A 16,325-nucleotide genomic window follows, 5' to 3' on the forward strand; every position below is an offset into this window, starting at 1 on the left:
TGTCAATTCATAGTACAGTTTGCTCTATACTAATCACTTTTTTGTATTTGTGCAAATAGGGGTGCTCAGCTTGATTTCAATGGGAACTGCACAAAATGTTCATGAATACAACGAATCATTCATTTCCACCACAAGAAAGGAGGTGCCGATAAGTTCAAGGCATTGCAACATATAAGGGCGAAATCATACAAGCTACGCGTGAATTTGGTTGATTTTGGTGGAACTACACAAAAAGAACAGCTGGTTTATTTAGCACGAGGTGCCATGTCAATGTCCGAACTGATGGCAAGCCCTGCCCATTCCACAATCGTAGGCATTTGATATTTTGGAATGGGACAACCTTGTCAAATTTTTCTCATTGATTTTAGCAAGACATGCGTTTGATATTTTCGAATGGGACGCCCTTGCTGTCAGCAGCGTCGATCGTTTTTTTCTTTATTATTTAGTTGTGAAGTAAATATTGCCTCTGACATGTGAGTCACTGAGATGCATAATCATCGATTGTTTTGAATGTTCTCTATGAATAGCCAGGCCTGTGTGTTTGATTTCAATGTACAGAAATGCTAAAAACCTGCTCAAACTCTTTGTACTCCTTCTGTTCCTTTTTACTTCGCACATTGTGAAAGTGCATACTTTTTTGTATAAGATTGGTCAAAGTAGAGATACTTTTACTGCAGACAAAACTTGTATGCAGACTAGAAAGGACCGGAGGGAGTACATGTGAAACTACTGCAAACGAGGTGATCACCCTGGGAATAATGCTAGTACATATTGTTTTGCATGTTCATCCAATGCCAGTGATACAGGAATTCGAACTGATCGAAATAAATTCATTCATACACGGTCGGATTTCATACAAACATGCCAGATTTCATTACATTTCATACATTCTTCAACTAAAAAGGGTGCGCTGGAGGTATAATTAATTAACCGAAGGTACCCACCTGTGTCCCGCTGAGCCAAACAGAAGCTTCAGTGACTTAACTGCAGGTGCAGTTGCATAACTGACATGTGGCATGTTGGGCCCACGTGTCAGTCAGCCAACTGCACCAGCAGTTAAGTAGAAGCAGCGTTATTCTCCAGCAGAACTCCCTGACTCCACGTCGCCGCCAAGAAGCTAACCGGCCATCAATGGTCAACCCGCCTAGCTTGGCTTAAACAAGAGGGTAGCAGCGGTGGCCTTACTTGGACCCGAGCGGCGGCGACCTACCGTGTTCTACTCTTCCTCGTTTTCTGTGTGGCGCGGCCTCGTTGGCAGTGGGGCGGGGCCTCGGTGGAGCCGGCGATGTCCTCTGTCTCGTTGCCAGTGGGCGGCGCCTCAGCGGAGCGGTGGAAATCCTCCCCCGCGTTGTCGGCAGGGTGGGGCCTTGGCTGAGCCGGCGATGTCCTCTACCTCATTGTTGGCGGGGCGGGGCCTCGGCGGAGCTGGCGGTGTCCTCTGCCTCGTTGTTGGCGCCACGGGGCCTCGGCGGAGCAGGGCCTCGTCGACGCCAGCGGAGCGGGGACTCGTCGGAGCCGGCATTGTCCTCTGCCTCGTCCTCGGTCTCGCCAAACAGCGCCTCGCCCGCTTCATCGCCCTCTTTGCTAGCCTCTTTGTAGGCGGCCGCAGCCTCCGCCACCCGCATGCGCTCCCGCTAGCGCTTGAGGCGGCCCTTGCGGGCAGAGCGGTACGAGTCGAGCAGCGCCTCCTGCTCCGCCCGCTCCGTGGCGATCTGCTCCTCCGCCTGCAGATGCTCCTGGAGGAGATGGTGGTTGTAGGCGGCGTCGGCCTGTGCCTCCCGGAACTGCTCCTGACGCATCTGCCTCACACTATCCATATATTGGGCACGGGCCTCGCCGATGGTCATGGTGCAATGCACCAGCGAGGATGGAGCGGAGGAGGGGGTTGGCACCGGATCATCGACTACCATGTTCTCCATTGGGACGTCGTCGTCCTCCAGCTGCCTGCCGGCCAGCCGGTCGGCAGCAATGGCTGCCATCTCCTTGGGGCCCGTCGTCCGCCCGTCCCGAAGAGCGCTGGAGTGCGAGGAAGCCATGGTGGGCAGTAGTGGTGTGGACAGGAGAAAGGGAACAGATGCGGATGACTGTGGCTATGGCCGGCGCAGTAGTTTATATAGCAATGGTGGGTGGGCGGAGGGACGAACGTGTGGCGCCAGAGTAGCCGCCTCGGCAACCGCGTATCATTAATGTGGGTGGCAGATGGACGGACGGCACTTGTGTCGTTTGAAGGCGGAGCAATCGCCTGCACCAGGAAGCGGGGCGGGCGGCGCTGACTGTTTCGGGCGGAAAGCGCACGCGGGCAAGGAGATGACTTTACTTGGAGAGGATGACAATGGGGACCCACCAGGTCCATAGCCTACGTACGCAAGTGCCTCCTTATTATATATATATATATATATATATATATATATGTATAAAACTATACTCCCTCCGTCTAGGTGAATAAGTCGTATTAGAAGGTGCATCACGACCTAGGTGCAAGCAGATTGGTGGAAAAGAAGAATATTTCTCTCTTCTAAACACAACATTTAATCACAGCAGTTAAAAGGATGCCTTATTAGCTACCCATGCAGGCCATCATAATTCATAGCATGCAAAGCGCTTTTATTTCTTGCCTAATAACCGCATGGACGTGCTGCATGCATTGGTCCTTGCCCGAGCAAAAAAAAGGGAGGAAAGGGGTTTCCACGGGAGACAACGAGGTAGAGGTGGAAGCGCTCGCTGGAGTTATTTATTTTGCTTCCCCTTGGTTTCCTGACATCACGGTCCCACACCATTGTCAACCTATGTAGTACTAGTCAATAAACGAGAGAATTGCACAAGAAGCGGCCGACAGCTGGGACCAAGCAGCTCGAGTAGTATTTGTGTTTTTGAGGTGTGAGCACTGCAGAGTTTTTCGATGTTTAGCCCAGATATTAATTTTTCTCCTCTGAACAACAACGAAAACATCGATGCAGGTATTAACTGGGCGGGCTATGGCCCGTCTAGCCCAGGCCAGATATCCAGCCCAGATATTAATTTTTTTCAAGCTGAAAATGGCTAGCCCAGCTATACTTTTTTTAGGAATACCCAGGCAAGGTCAAGTTGTTATTCTCCGCCCCGCTGGGCTGCAAATCTTTCCTAGGAGGGATGCATTAGGCTTAACAAGAACATGGGCTTTAAGAAATAATAAATGAGATGTAATTATAAAAACTGGGCAGTAACTATAAAAAATGCACCAAACACGTGATTACTTTATAAAATATTACTTTTGGATATTGAAAATTTTAATTTCATTAATTGTTGCGAGCGCAATGTTTCGTTGGATTTTTATGTAATATAAATTTATATTGAAATTGTATTTAATCTGACTAGAAATTTTGGGATAAAATATTTCGGATCCCATCAAAATGTGGGAAATTTTATTGAATTCTGTTTTGAACGGTTGGTTGAAATGAGATGTACTTTTAACAAACTGTAAATGGGCTGTAGTAAATTCCATTAGAATTCAAAAATGGGCTACACATTCTTACAAATCTCAAATGGGCTATAAGTTCTCTGCCACACACTTCTGGCCTTACTAAGTTGACGCGTCCCCTAAAAAAACAGAGTTGACGCGTATGCAAGGCTTTGTCAACTTATAGTCAACACACGGTTCTAGCAGCAGTGGCCGTTGGATGTCCATCCAACGGATGCCATGCTTCTTCTTCAATTTCGGATATTCTAGCTTCACCCGCCCAAAAAATGATTCCTCCCCCTGACATCTGGGGCGCACCATTTCGGAAGCTGACCTGTGGGCCTACTAAGTTGACATACCAAGGGCTTTGTCAACTTAGTCAATATAAACGATTCTAGCTACAGTGACCGTATGATGTCCATCCAACGGTCATAGTGCTTCTTCAACCTCTGGTCTTCTTGCTCCAGCCGCCCAAAGTAGCGCCAGTCGTGCCGCCTGCTCCTGCCTCCTGTGGCCGGCTGTGCTGCCGTGGAGGCCTCACTGCCCCCTACTATTCCCACCGCTGGCCAGGCCCTGCGGCGACGGAAGCCTCACACCGCAGCCGAACGAGTGAACCCTCATACTCCTCTCCGCGTGGGCATCCACTGCCTGTCTTCACCGGCTCCGCATCGTCCCCTTCCTAGGCCTCGCCGTCGTCCACCGCCCTGGTCCTCTCGGCGTGGCGTGGTCAACATGGAAGGAACGACTTCCATCGGACGTGGACTGTACATGGAGAGGCTGACAGCTGGGTCCACGGCGGCAGCAAGGAAGTGCCTCCTTATTATGCGGAAAATAATGATTCCTCCACCTGATAGCAGGGACCCACCGGACGGGCCACCAGTATTTTGCGAAAAAAATCATTTCCCCCTAATAGCTGGGACCCACCGGACGGGCCACTGTATTTCACGAAAAAAATGTTCCCCCGCTGTCAGCTCGGACCCACCGGAAGTGCCTCCTTATTACGCACAAAAAATGAATACTCCCCCGACTAGCTGGGACCCACCTTGCTGGGAGGCTGACTTGTGGGCCTACTAAGTTGACGGGGACGAAGGGCTTTGTCAACTTAGTCAATATGAACGATTCTAGCTCCAGTAACCATACGATGTCCATCCAACGGCCGTAGTGCTTCTTCAACCTCTGGTCTTCTTACTCCAGCCGCCCAAAGCAGCGCCGGTCGTGCCGCATGCTCCTGCCTCCCGTGGCCGGCTGTGCTGCCGCAGAGGCCTCACCGCCTCCTACTATTCCCACCGCTGGCCAGGCCTTGCGTTGACGGCAGCCTCACACCGCAGCCGAACCAGTGAACCCTCGTAGTCCTCTCCGCGCGGGCTTCCACTGCCGCGTCGTCCCCTTCCTAGACCTCGCCGTCGTCCACCGCCGTGGTGCTCTCCGCGCGGCGTGGTCAATGTGGTCAAGGAACGACTTCCATCGGAAGAGTACTGTACGTGGAGAGGCTGACAGCTGGGTCCACGGCCACATCATGGTTTTTTTGTGATTTGCCAAGTAAGTCGCTTTATCAGGCCTATTGGGCTGCAAATCTTTCAAGACGAGGAGAGATTTCATTCGGCTGGCCGAGAAAATGGCCCATCAGTAATGAGAAATGGGTTGTACATTTTTAAAACACATCAAACTGGCAATTAGTTTCAAATATCTTTTTTTCATTTCAAGATTTTAAATTACATTAATTTTTATGCGTGGAGAATTTGTTGGATTTTATATTGATATACATTTATTTTTAAAATCAGTTTGAATGTGAGTCGAAATTTCGGGATTAAAAATAGTTCGGACCGCATCGAAATATGCAAAATTTCATATAATTTTTTAACCGTTGCCACAATATGGGCTGTAATGCTAACAAAAATAATATGGACTCCAAAAAAACCTTAAGAATTAGCAAATGGGCTGTAAATTATTAGAAATAATGGAAGATGGGTTGTATGCTGTTTTCCACAGATTTAAGGCTTTCCTAAAAAAGGTTGACGCACAAGCACTAACTGTTGGATGTCCATCCAACGGCCGTCGTGCTTCTTCAATCTCTGCTCTTCCTGCTCCAGCCGCTCAAACAAGGGCCGGCGGGACTGCCTGCTCCCTCCTCCTCGCGGCCGGCTGTGCTGCCGCGCAGGCCTCACCGCCCGACCGTACTCCCATCGCTGGCCTAGCCATCCCTCTACTCACCCACACCTGCTGTTATTCTCCGGCGACGGCAGACGAACCAGTAAACCCTTGTACAATCGTACTCCCCTCCGCGTGGGAAACAACTGCCGAGTCTTCCCTGCCTCCGTGTCGTCCCCTTCCTAGGCCTCGTCGTCGTCCACCGCCCTGGTGCTCTCGGCGCGGCGTGGTCAACGTGGTCAAGGAACGACTTCCATCGGACGTGGACTGTACGTGGAGAGGCTGACAGCTGGGTCCACGGCCGCGGCAAGGAAGTGCCTCCTTATTACACGGAAAATAATGATTCCTCCACCTGACAGATGGGACCCACCGGACGGGCCACTGTATTTCGCAAAAAAAGTTTCCCCCTGACTGCTGGGACCCACCAGCTACATCTTCGCACGCAAGGAAGTGCGTCCGGGCAAAAAAAAGATTCGCCCCCTGACTGCTGGGACCCACCAGCTACATCTTCGCAGGCAAGGAAGTGCCTGACAGTCAGGACCCACCTGGTCGAAGCATGCATAGCGTTGTCATTCTGGTCGCGAACATGTACGTACATACTGGTCGATGTAGAAGCGCGCACGTGTTGTAGTAGAGGCGCGCACGTGTCGTAGTAGAGGCACGCACGTAGCATGTACACGTACGTACAGCGGCCAGGGTGCAAGAACGAAAATACGGCCACGTATGTGTACATACGGGCGGGGTCTCGAACGCCTACTCGCGCATACGTACGGCCAGGGCTCGTGTACATTGCTGGGTCGGAACGGAGAAACAGCGTCGTCGTCATCATCTTCATGGGGAGACAATGGAATGCGTCGTGTTCATCAGGAGGGCTTGGACGGAACAGGCAATGGAAACGAGGCCTAGCGTACCGCACAATGGAGGAAACGGACCTCCTACGTTCGGAACGGGGTCCTGTTGATCGGGAGGGGTCTGGCGTACCGCAAAACGGAGGAAACGGACCTCCTACGGTCGAAATGGGGGTCTTGTTGATCGGGAGGGCTGTGGCGTACCGCAAAACGGACTAAACGGACTTGTGTTGGAGCGCTACGGTCGAAACGGGGGTCCTGTTCATCAGGAGGGGTGTGGCGTACCGCAAAACGGGACTCCACGGGATACTGTTCATCTCCACCGTCGACCCCCTCCAGCCTCCACGAGCTACTATTCATCCACCGTCGACCTCCTCCAGCCTCCACCTGCGACTGTTCATCCACGGGCTCCTGTTCATCCAGCCTCCACCACGCGCTACTCCACCGGCTATTGTTCAACCAGCCCTCTCCACGGGCTCCTGTTCAACCACCCCTCCACGGGCTACTGTTCATCCTGCCCTCCACCGTCTACTGTTCATCCTGCCCTCCATGGGGTGGTCCTGTTCATCCAGCCCTCCACGGGGTCCTGTTCATCCAGCCCCAACCGGCTCGATCGATCGGGGTCCTGTTCATCCAGAGGCAACACCACGGGGTCTTGTTCATCCACCCCCACCGGGAACTGTTCATCCAACCCCCCCCCCCCGCAACGCTCACTATTCATCCAGAGGCAGCATCGATTGGCTTCAGTTAGCAGCAGTAGCGAAGGAATCGCTCGATCGGGTTCAGTTAACAGCCATCGATCGATCGCTCGGGTTCAGTAACGCGTAGCCTGCAGTGCAATCGCTCGGGTTAAGTTAGAGCCCAACGCCTCACTCAGGTTCAGTTAGAGCCAATGCCTCGCACACACGCGCGTACGTGTACGAGAGAAACGCGCATCGCTCGGCCCCTGACCTCCCACCGTAACCGGGAACTCCCCAAAATTTTCCTCCCCCTCGCTTCTACCATGGTTTTTTCCGTCATGGACGGCCCAAAGAATGGCATGCAGCTGCATCTCCGACCCGCCCAGGACGAAAAGCCCATTTTCTATCATGATTTTTTGTCATAGAAGTAGGAGCCCACCACATCTATGATGATACCGGGTTTTGTCACAATTATCGTCATAGAAGTGTCATATGTATGACAGAAAAAAATTTCGTTCGGCCCAAAATGTCACGGGTGTGTCCTTTTTTGTAGTGCATGATCCCGTGACTAACTCTTTAGTCAAACTGAGCTCATTATGATGATGCATTACCGAGTGGGCCCAGAGATACCTCTCCGTCATACGGAGTGACAAATCCCAGTCTCGATTCGTGCCAACCCAACAAACACTTTCGGAGATACCTGTAGTGCACCTTTATAGTCACCCAGTTACGTTGTGACGTTTGATACACCCAAAGAATTCCTATGGTATCCGGGAGTTGCACAATCTCATGGTCTAAGGAAATGATATTTGACATTAGAAAAGATCTAGCGAACGAACTACACGATCTTGTGCTATGCTTAGGATTGGGTCTTGTCCATCACATCATTCTCCTAATGATGTGATCCCGTTATGAACAACACCCAATGTCCATGGTCAGGAAACCATAACCATCTATTGATCAATGAGCTAGTCAACTAGAGGCACACTAGGGACATGTTGTCATCTATGTATTCACACATGTATTACGGTTTCCGGTTAATACAATTAAACAATGAACAACAGACAATTATCATGAACAAGGAAATATAATAATAACCATTTTATTATTGCCTCTAGGGCATATTTCCAACTATCTCCCACTTGCACTAGAGTCAATAATCTAGTTACATTGTGATGAATCGAACACCCATAGAGTTCTGGTGTTGATCATGTTTTGCTCGTGGAAGAGGTTTAGTCAACGGATTTGCGATATTCAGATCCATATGCACTTTACAAATATCTATGTCTCCATTTTGAATATATTCATGAATGGAGTTGAAGCGGCGCTTGATATGCCTGGTCTTCTTGTGAAACCTGGGCTCCTTGGCAAGGGCAATGGCTCCAGTGTTGTCAGAGAAGAGAGTCATCGGGCCCGACGCATTGGGGATAACTCCTAGGTCGGTGATGAACTCCTTCATCCAAACTGCTTCCTGTGCTGCCTCCGAGGCTGCTATGTACTCCGCTTCACATGTAGATCCCGCCACGACGCTATGCTTGCAACTGCACCAGCTGACTGCCCCGCCATTCAAAATGTACACGTATCCGGTTTGTGACTTGGAGTCATCCAGGTCTGTGTCGAAGCTAGCATCGACGTAACCCTTTACGACGAGCTCTTCAGCACCTCCATAAACGAGAAACATATCCTTAGTCCTTTTCAGGTACTTCAGCATATTCTTGACCGCTGTCCAGTGTTCCATGCCGAGATTACTTTGGTACCTCCCTACCAAACTTACGGCAAGGTTCACATCAGGTCTGGTACATGACATGGCATACATAATAGACCCTATGGCTGAGGCATAGGGTATGACACTCATCTTATCTCTATCTTCTGCCGAGGTCGGGCATTGAGCTGTGCTCAATCTCACACCTTGCAATGCTAGCAAGAACCCCTTCTTGGACTGATCCATATTGAACTTCTTCAATATCTTGTCAAGGTCTATGCTTTGCGAAAGACTAGTGAGGCATCTCGATCTATCTCTATAGATCTTGATACCTAATATGTAAGTAGCTTCTCCAAGATCCTTCATTGAAAAACACTTATTCAAGTAGGCCTTTATGCTTTCCAAAAGTTCTATATCATTTCCCATCAATAGTATATCATCCACATATAATATGAGAAATGTTACAGAGCTCCCACTCACTTTCTTGTAAACACAGGCTTCACCATAAGTCTGCATAAACCCAAACGCTTTGATCATTTCATCAAAGTGAATGTTCCAACTCCAAGATGCTTGCACCAGCCCATAGATGGAGCGCTGGAGCTTGCATACCTTGTCAGCATTCTTAGGATCGACAAAACCTTCTGGCTGCATCATATACAATTCTTCCTTAAGGAAACCATTAAGGAATGTCGTTTTGACGTCCATTTGCCATATCTCATAATCGTAGAATGCAGAAATTGCTAACATGATTCGGACGGACTTCAGCTTCGCTACGGGTGAGAAGGTCTCATCGTAGTCAACCCCTTGAACTTGTCGATAACCCTTAGCGACAAGCCGAGCCTTATAGATGGTCACATTACCATCCGTGCCAGTCTTCTTCTTAAAGATCCATTTATTCTCTATGGCTTGCCGATCATCGGGCAAGTCTGTCAAAGTCCATACTTCATTTTCATACATGGATCCTATCTCGGATTTCATGGCTTCAAGCCATTTGTTGGAATCCGGGCCCGCCATCGCTTCTTCATAGTTCGAAGGTTCACTGTTGTCTAACAACACGATTTCTAGGACAGGGTTGCCATACCACTCTAGTGCGGAACGTGTCCTTGTGGACCTATGAAGTTCAGTAGCACCTTGATCCGAAGTTTCATGATCATCATCATTAACTTCCTCTCTATTCGGTGCAGGCACCACAGAAACATCTTCCTGAACTGCGCTACTTTTCGGTTCAAGAGATAGTACCTCATCAAGTTCTACTTTCCTCCCATTTACTTCTTTCGAGAGAAACTCTTTTTCTAGAAAGGATCCATTCTTGCCAACAAAGATCTTGCCTTCGGATCTGAGGTAGAAGGTATACCCAATAGTTTCCTTAGGGTATCCTATGAAGATGCATTTTTCCGACTTAGGTTCGAGATTTTCAGGTTGAAGTTTCTTGACATAAGCATCGCATCCCCAAACTTTCAGAAATGACAGCTTAGGTTTCTTTCCAAACCATAATTCATACAGTGTCTTCTCAACGGATTTCAACGAAGCCCTATTTAAAGTGAATGCGGCAGTCTCTAAAGCATAACCCCAAAATGATAGCGGTAGATCGGTAAGAGACATCATAGATCGCACCATATCCAGTAGAGTGCGATTACGATGTTCGAACACACCATTACGCTGAGGTGTTCCAGGCGGTGTGAGTTGTGAAACAATTACACATTTCCTTAAGTGTGTGCCAAACTCGTGCCTCAAATATTCCCCTCCACAATCTGATCGTAAGAACTTTATTTTCCTGTCACGTTGATTCTCTACCTCACTCTGAAATTCCTTGAACTTTTCAAAGGTCTCAGACTTGTGTTTCATTACATAGACATGCCCATATCTACTTAAGTCATCAGTGAGGGTGAGAACATAATGATAGCCACCGCGAGCCTCAACTCTCATTGGACCGCACACATCAGTATGTAGGTTGCTCGCTCCATTGTTCCGGAGAACAGAGTCTTGGTCATTTTGCCCATGAGGCATGGTTCACACGTATCAAATGATTCATAATCAAGAGACTCCAAACATCCATCTGCATGGAGTTTCTTTATGCGTTTGACACCAATGTGACCAAGGCGGCAGTGCCACAAGTATGTGGGACTATCATTACCAACCTTACATCTTTTGGCATTCATACTATGAATATGTGTAACATCATGTTCGAGATTCAATAAAAAAAAACCATTGACCAGCAAGGCATGACCATAAAACATAACTCTCATATAAATAGAACAACCATTATTCTCGGATTTAAATGAGTAGCCATCTCGCATTAAACGAGATCCTGATACAATGTTCATGCTCAAAGCTGGTATTAAATAACAATTATTGAAGTTTAAAACTAATCTCGAAGATAGATGTAGAGGCAGCGTGCCGGCGGCGATCACATCGACCTTGGAACCATTCCCGACATGCATCGTCACCTCATCCTTTGCCATTCTCTGCTTATTCCGTAGCTCCTATTTTGAGTTACAAATATGAGCAACCACACCGGTATCAAATACCCAGGAGCTACTACGAGTGTTGGTAAGGTACACATCAATAACATGTATATCATATATACCTTTGGTGTTGCTGGCCTTCTTACTCGCTAAGTACTTGGGGCAGTTCCACTTCCAATGACCATTTCCCTTGTAATAAAAGCACTCAGTCTCAGGCTTGGGTCCATTCTTTGGCTTCTTCCTAGCAATTGGCTTACCAGGTGCGGCAATTCCCTTGCCGTCCTTCTTGAAGTTCTTCTTAACCTTGCCTTTATTGAAACTAGTGGTCTTATTCACCATCAACACTTGATGTTCCTTTTTGATTTCCACCTCCGCCGATTTCAGCATTGAATATAACTCAGGAATGGACTTCTCCATCCCTTGCATATTGTAGTTCATCACAAAGCTCTTGTAGCTAGGTGGAAGCGACTGGAGGATCCTGTCAATGACCGAGTCATCTGGAAGATTAACTCCCAGCTGAGACAAGCGGTTGTGCAACCCAGACATTTTGAGTATATGCTCGCTAACAGAACTTTTTACCTCCATCTTACAACTGTAGAACTTGTCAGAGACTTCATATCTCTCAACTCGGGCATGAGCTTGGAAAACCATTTTCAGCTCTTGGAACATCTCATATGCTTTGTGCTTCTCAAAACACTTTTGGAGCCCTGATTCTAAGCTATAAAGCATGCCACACTGAACCAGGGAGTAATCATCACTACGCGACTGCCAGGCGTTCATAACGTCTTGAGTTGCTGGGAAAATGGGTGCTTCACCTATGGTGCTTCAAGGACATATGCTTTCTTGGCAGCTATGAGGATGATCCTCAAGTTACGGACCCAATCCGTATAGTTGCTACCATCGTCTTTCAGCTTGGTTTTCTCTAGGAATGTGTTGAAGTTGAGGGCAACATTGGCGTGGGCCATTGGATCTACAGGATAGATTGTAAAGACAACTTTGGACTAAGTTCATGATAATTAAGTTCATATAATCAAATTATTAATGAACTCCCACTTAGATAGACATCCCTCTATTTATCTACGTGATACATGATCCGAATCGACTAGGCCGTGTCCGATCATCATGTGAGACGGACTAGTCATCAACGGTGAACATCTCCATGTTGATCGCATCTACTATATGACTCATGTTCGACCTTTCGGTCTCTTGTGTTCCGAGGCCATGTCTGTACATGCTAGGCTCGTCAAGTCAACCTAAGTGTTTCACATGTGTAAATCTGGCTTACACACGTTGTATGCGAACGTTAGAATCTATCACATCCGATCATCACGTGGTGCTTCGAAACAACGATCCTTTGCAATGGTGCATAGTTAGGGGAAACACTTCCTTGAAATTTTGTGAGGGATCATCTTATTTATACCACTGTCGTTCTAAGCAAATAAGATGCAAACATGATAAACATCGCATGCAAATCATAAAGTGACATGATATGGCCAATATCATCTTGCGTCGTTTGATCTCCATCTTTGAGGCGCGGCATGATCACCTTCATCACCGGCATGACACCATGATCTCCATCATCGTGTCTTCATGAAGTTGTCTCGCCAACTATTACTTCTACTACTATGGCTAATGGTTAGTAATAAAGTAAAGTAATTACATGGCGTTTTTCATTGACACGCAGGTCATACAATAAATTAAGACAGCTCCTATGGCTCCTGCCGGTTGTCATACTCATTGACATGCAAGTCGTGAATCCTATTACAAGAACATGATCAATCTCATACATCACATATATATATATATAATTCATCACATCCTTTTGGCCATATCACATCACATAGCATACCCTGCAGAAATAAGTTAGCCATCCTCTAATTGTTGTTGCATGTTTTACGTGGCTGCTATGGGTTTCTAGCAAGAACATTTCTTACCTATGCAAAAGCCACAACGATGATATGCCAATTGTTATTTACCCTTCATAATAATCCTCTTCATTGAATCTGATCCAACTAAAGTGGGAGAGACAGACACCCGCTAGCCACCTTATGCATCAACTGCATGTCTGTCGGTGGAACCAGTCTCACGTAAGCGTACGTGTAAGGTCGGTCCGGGCCGCTTCGTCCCACAATGCCGCCGGATCAAGATAAGACTGCCAACGGTAAGCAAATCGACCAAATCATCGCCCACAACTACTTTGTGTTCTACTCATGCAAAGAATCTACGCATAGACCTAGCTCTGATACCATTGTTGGGGATCGTAGTAATAATTCAAAATTTTCCTACGTGTCACCAAGATCAATCTAGGAGATGCTAGAAACAAGAGAGAGGGAGAGAGAGAGAGGGAGTGCATCTTCATACCCTTTAAGATCGCTAAGTGGAAGCGTTACAAGAACGCGGTTGATGGAGTCGTACTCGCGGCAGTTCAAATCGCGAAAGATCCGATCTAGCGTCGAACGGATGACGCCTCCGCTTTCAACACACGTACAGCCCGGGGATGTCTCCTCCTTATTGATCCAGCAAGGGTAGAGGAGAAGTTGAGGGAGAACTCCAGCAGCACGACGGCGTGGTGATGGAGGAGCTCGTGGTTCTCCGGCAGGGCTTCGCCAAGCACTACGGAAGAGAAGGAGGAGTTGGAGAAGGGGAGGGCTGCGCCAGGGGAAGGGTATGGCTGCCCTCCCACCCCCTCACTATATATAGGGGGAAGGGGAGAGCGGGAGGCGCCCTGGGGTTTCCCCTAGGGGGCGGCGGCTAGAGCGGATTGGTCCTCCCTAGGGAAACCCTAGGGAGACTTTCCCCCCAAGCCAAGCAGGTGGAGGCTTGCCTCCCAAGCCAGGTGGAGGCGCCCCACCTCCCCAAGTAACATGGGAAAAGGGTGTGGGGGCGCACAACCCCTTAGTAGGTAGGTTTGCCCCTCCCCTTGGCCCATGAGGCCCTGCAACGCTTGCCAGGGCTCCTGAAACACCTTTCAGTCATGCTGGCCATAGCCTAGTACCCTCGGAACACTTCCGGACTCCAATACCCTTCATCCAATATATCGATCTTCACCTCCGGACCATTCCGGAACTCCTCATGACGTTCGGGATCTCATCCGGGACTCCGAACTACCTTTGATAACCACATACTAGTCCCGTTGCAACTCTAGCGTCATCAAACCTTAAGTGTGTAGACCCTACGGGTTCAGGAACCATGCAGACATGACCGAGACACCTCTCCAGCCAATAACCAATAGCAGGATCTCGATACCCATATTGGCTCCCACATGTTCCACGATGATCTCATCGGATGAACCACAATGTCGGGGATTCAATCAATCACGTATACAATTCCCTTTGTCTATCGGTATGTTACTTGCCCGAGATTCGATCATCGGTATCCCCATACCTTGTTCAATCTCGTTACCGGCAAGTCTCTTTACTCGTTCCGCAATGCATGATCCCGTGACTAACTCTTTAGTCAAACCGAGCTCATTATGATGATGCGTTACCGAGTGGGCCCAGACATACCTCTCCATCATACGGAGTGACAAATCCCAGTCTCGATTCATGCCAACCCAACAGACACTTTCGGAGATACATGTAGTGCACCTTTATAGTCACCCAGTTACGTTGTGATGTTTGATACACCCAAAGCATTCCTACGGTATCTAGGAGTTGCACAATCTCATGGTCTAAGGAAACGATACTTGACATTAGAAAAGCTCTAGCGAACGAACTACACGATCTTGTGTTATGCTTAGGATTGGGTCTTGTCCATCACATGATTCTCCTAACGATGTGATCCCGTTATCAACAACATCCAATGTCCATGGTTAGGAAACCATAACCATCTATTGATCAACGAGCTAGTACTGTAGGGAATCATTTTACCCTATTTTTCATATATTTTATTTTTGGAGAAAAATAATTTGAATAAAAACCAAATAACTCCAAATTGAAAGGGGTTTTCAAAATAACTTCAAAGGGACTTTCAATTTGATTTCTTTGAAACTTTGATAACCCACAAGTATAGGGGATCGCAACAGCTTTCAAGGGTAGAGTATTCAACCCAAATTTATTAATTCGACACAAGGGGAGCCAAAGAATATTCTCAAGTATTAGCAGCTGAGTTGTCAATTCAACCACACCTGGAAACTTAGTATCTGCAGCAAAGTGTTTAGTAGCAAAGTAATATGATAGTGGTGGTAGCGGCAACAAAAGTAAAGACAACAAAAGTAATGTTTTTGGTATTTTGTAGTGATTGTAATAGTAGCAGCGGGAAAGTAAATAAGCGAGAACCAGTATATGGAAAACTCGTAGGCACCAGATCAGTGATGGATAATTATGCCGGATGCGGTTCATCATGTAACAGTCATAACATAGGGTGACACAGAACTAGCTCCAATTCATCAATGTAATGTAGGCATGTATTCCGTATATAGTCATACGTGCTTATGGAAAAGAACTTGCATGACATCTTTTGTCCTACCCTCCCGTGGCAGCGGGGTCCTATTGGAAACTAAGGGATATTAAGGCCTCCTTTTAATAGAGAACCGAAACAAAGCATTAGCACATAGTGAATACATGAACTCCTCAAACTATGGTCATCACCGAGAGTGGTCCAGATTATTGTCACTTCGGGGTTTCGGATCATAACACATAGTAGGTGACTATAGACTTGCAAGATAGGATCAAGAACTCACATATATTCATGAAAACATAATAGGTTCAGATCTGAAATCATGGCACTCGGGCCCTAGTGACAAGCATTAAGCATAGCAAAGTCATAGCAACATCAATCTCAGAACATAATGGATACTAGGGATCAAACCCTAACAAAACTAACTCGATTACATGATAAATCTCATCCAACCCATCACCGGCCAGCAAGCCTACGATGGAATTACTCACGCACGGCGGTGAGCATCATGAAATTGGTGATGGAGGATGGTTGATGATGAAGACGGTGAGAATCCCCCTCCCCGGAGCCCCGAACGGACTCCGGATCAGCCCTCCCGAGAGGTTTCAGGGATTGGCAGCGGCTCCGTATCGTAAAACGCGATGATTT

The sequence above is a fragment of the Triticum urartu genome, chromosome 3A (assembly GCF_056163025.1).
Source record: "Triticum urartu cultivar PI428250 chromosome 3A, HENAU_Tu73, whole genome shotgun sequence".
In the NCBI taxonomy this organism is placed as follows: Eukaryota; Viridiplantae; Streptophyta; class Magnoliopsida; order Poales; family Poaceae; genus Triticum; species Triticum urartu.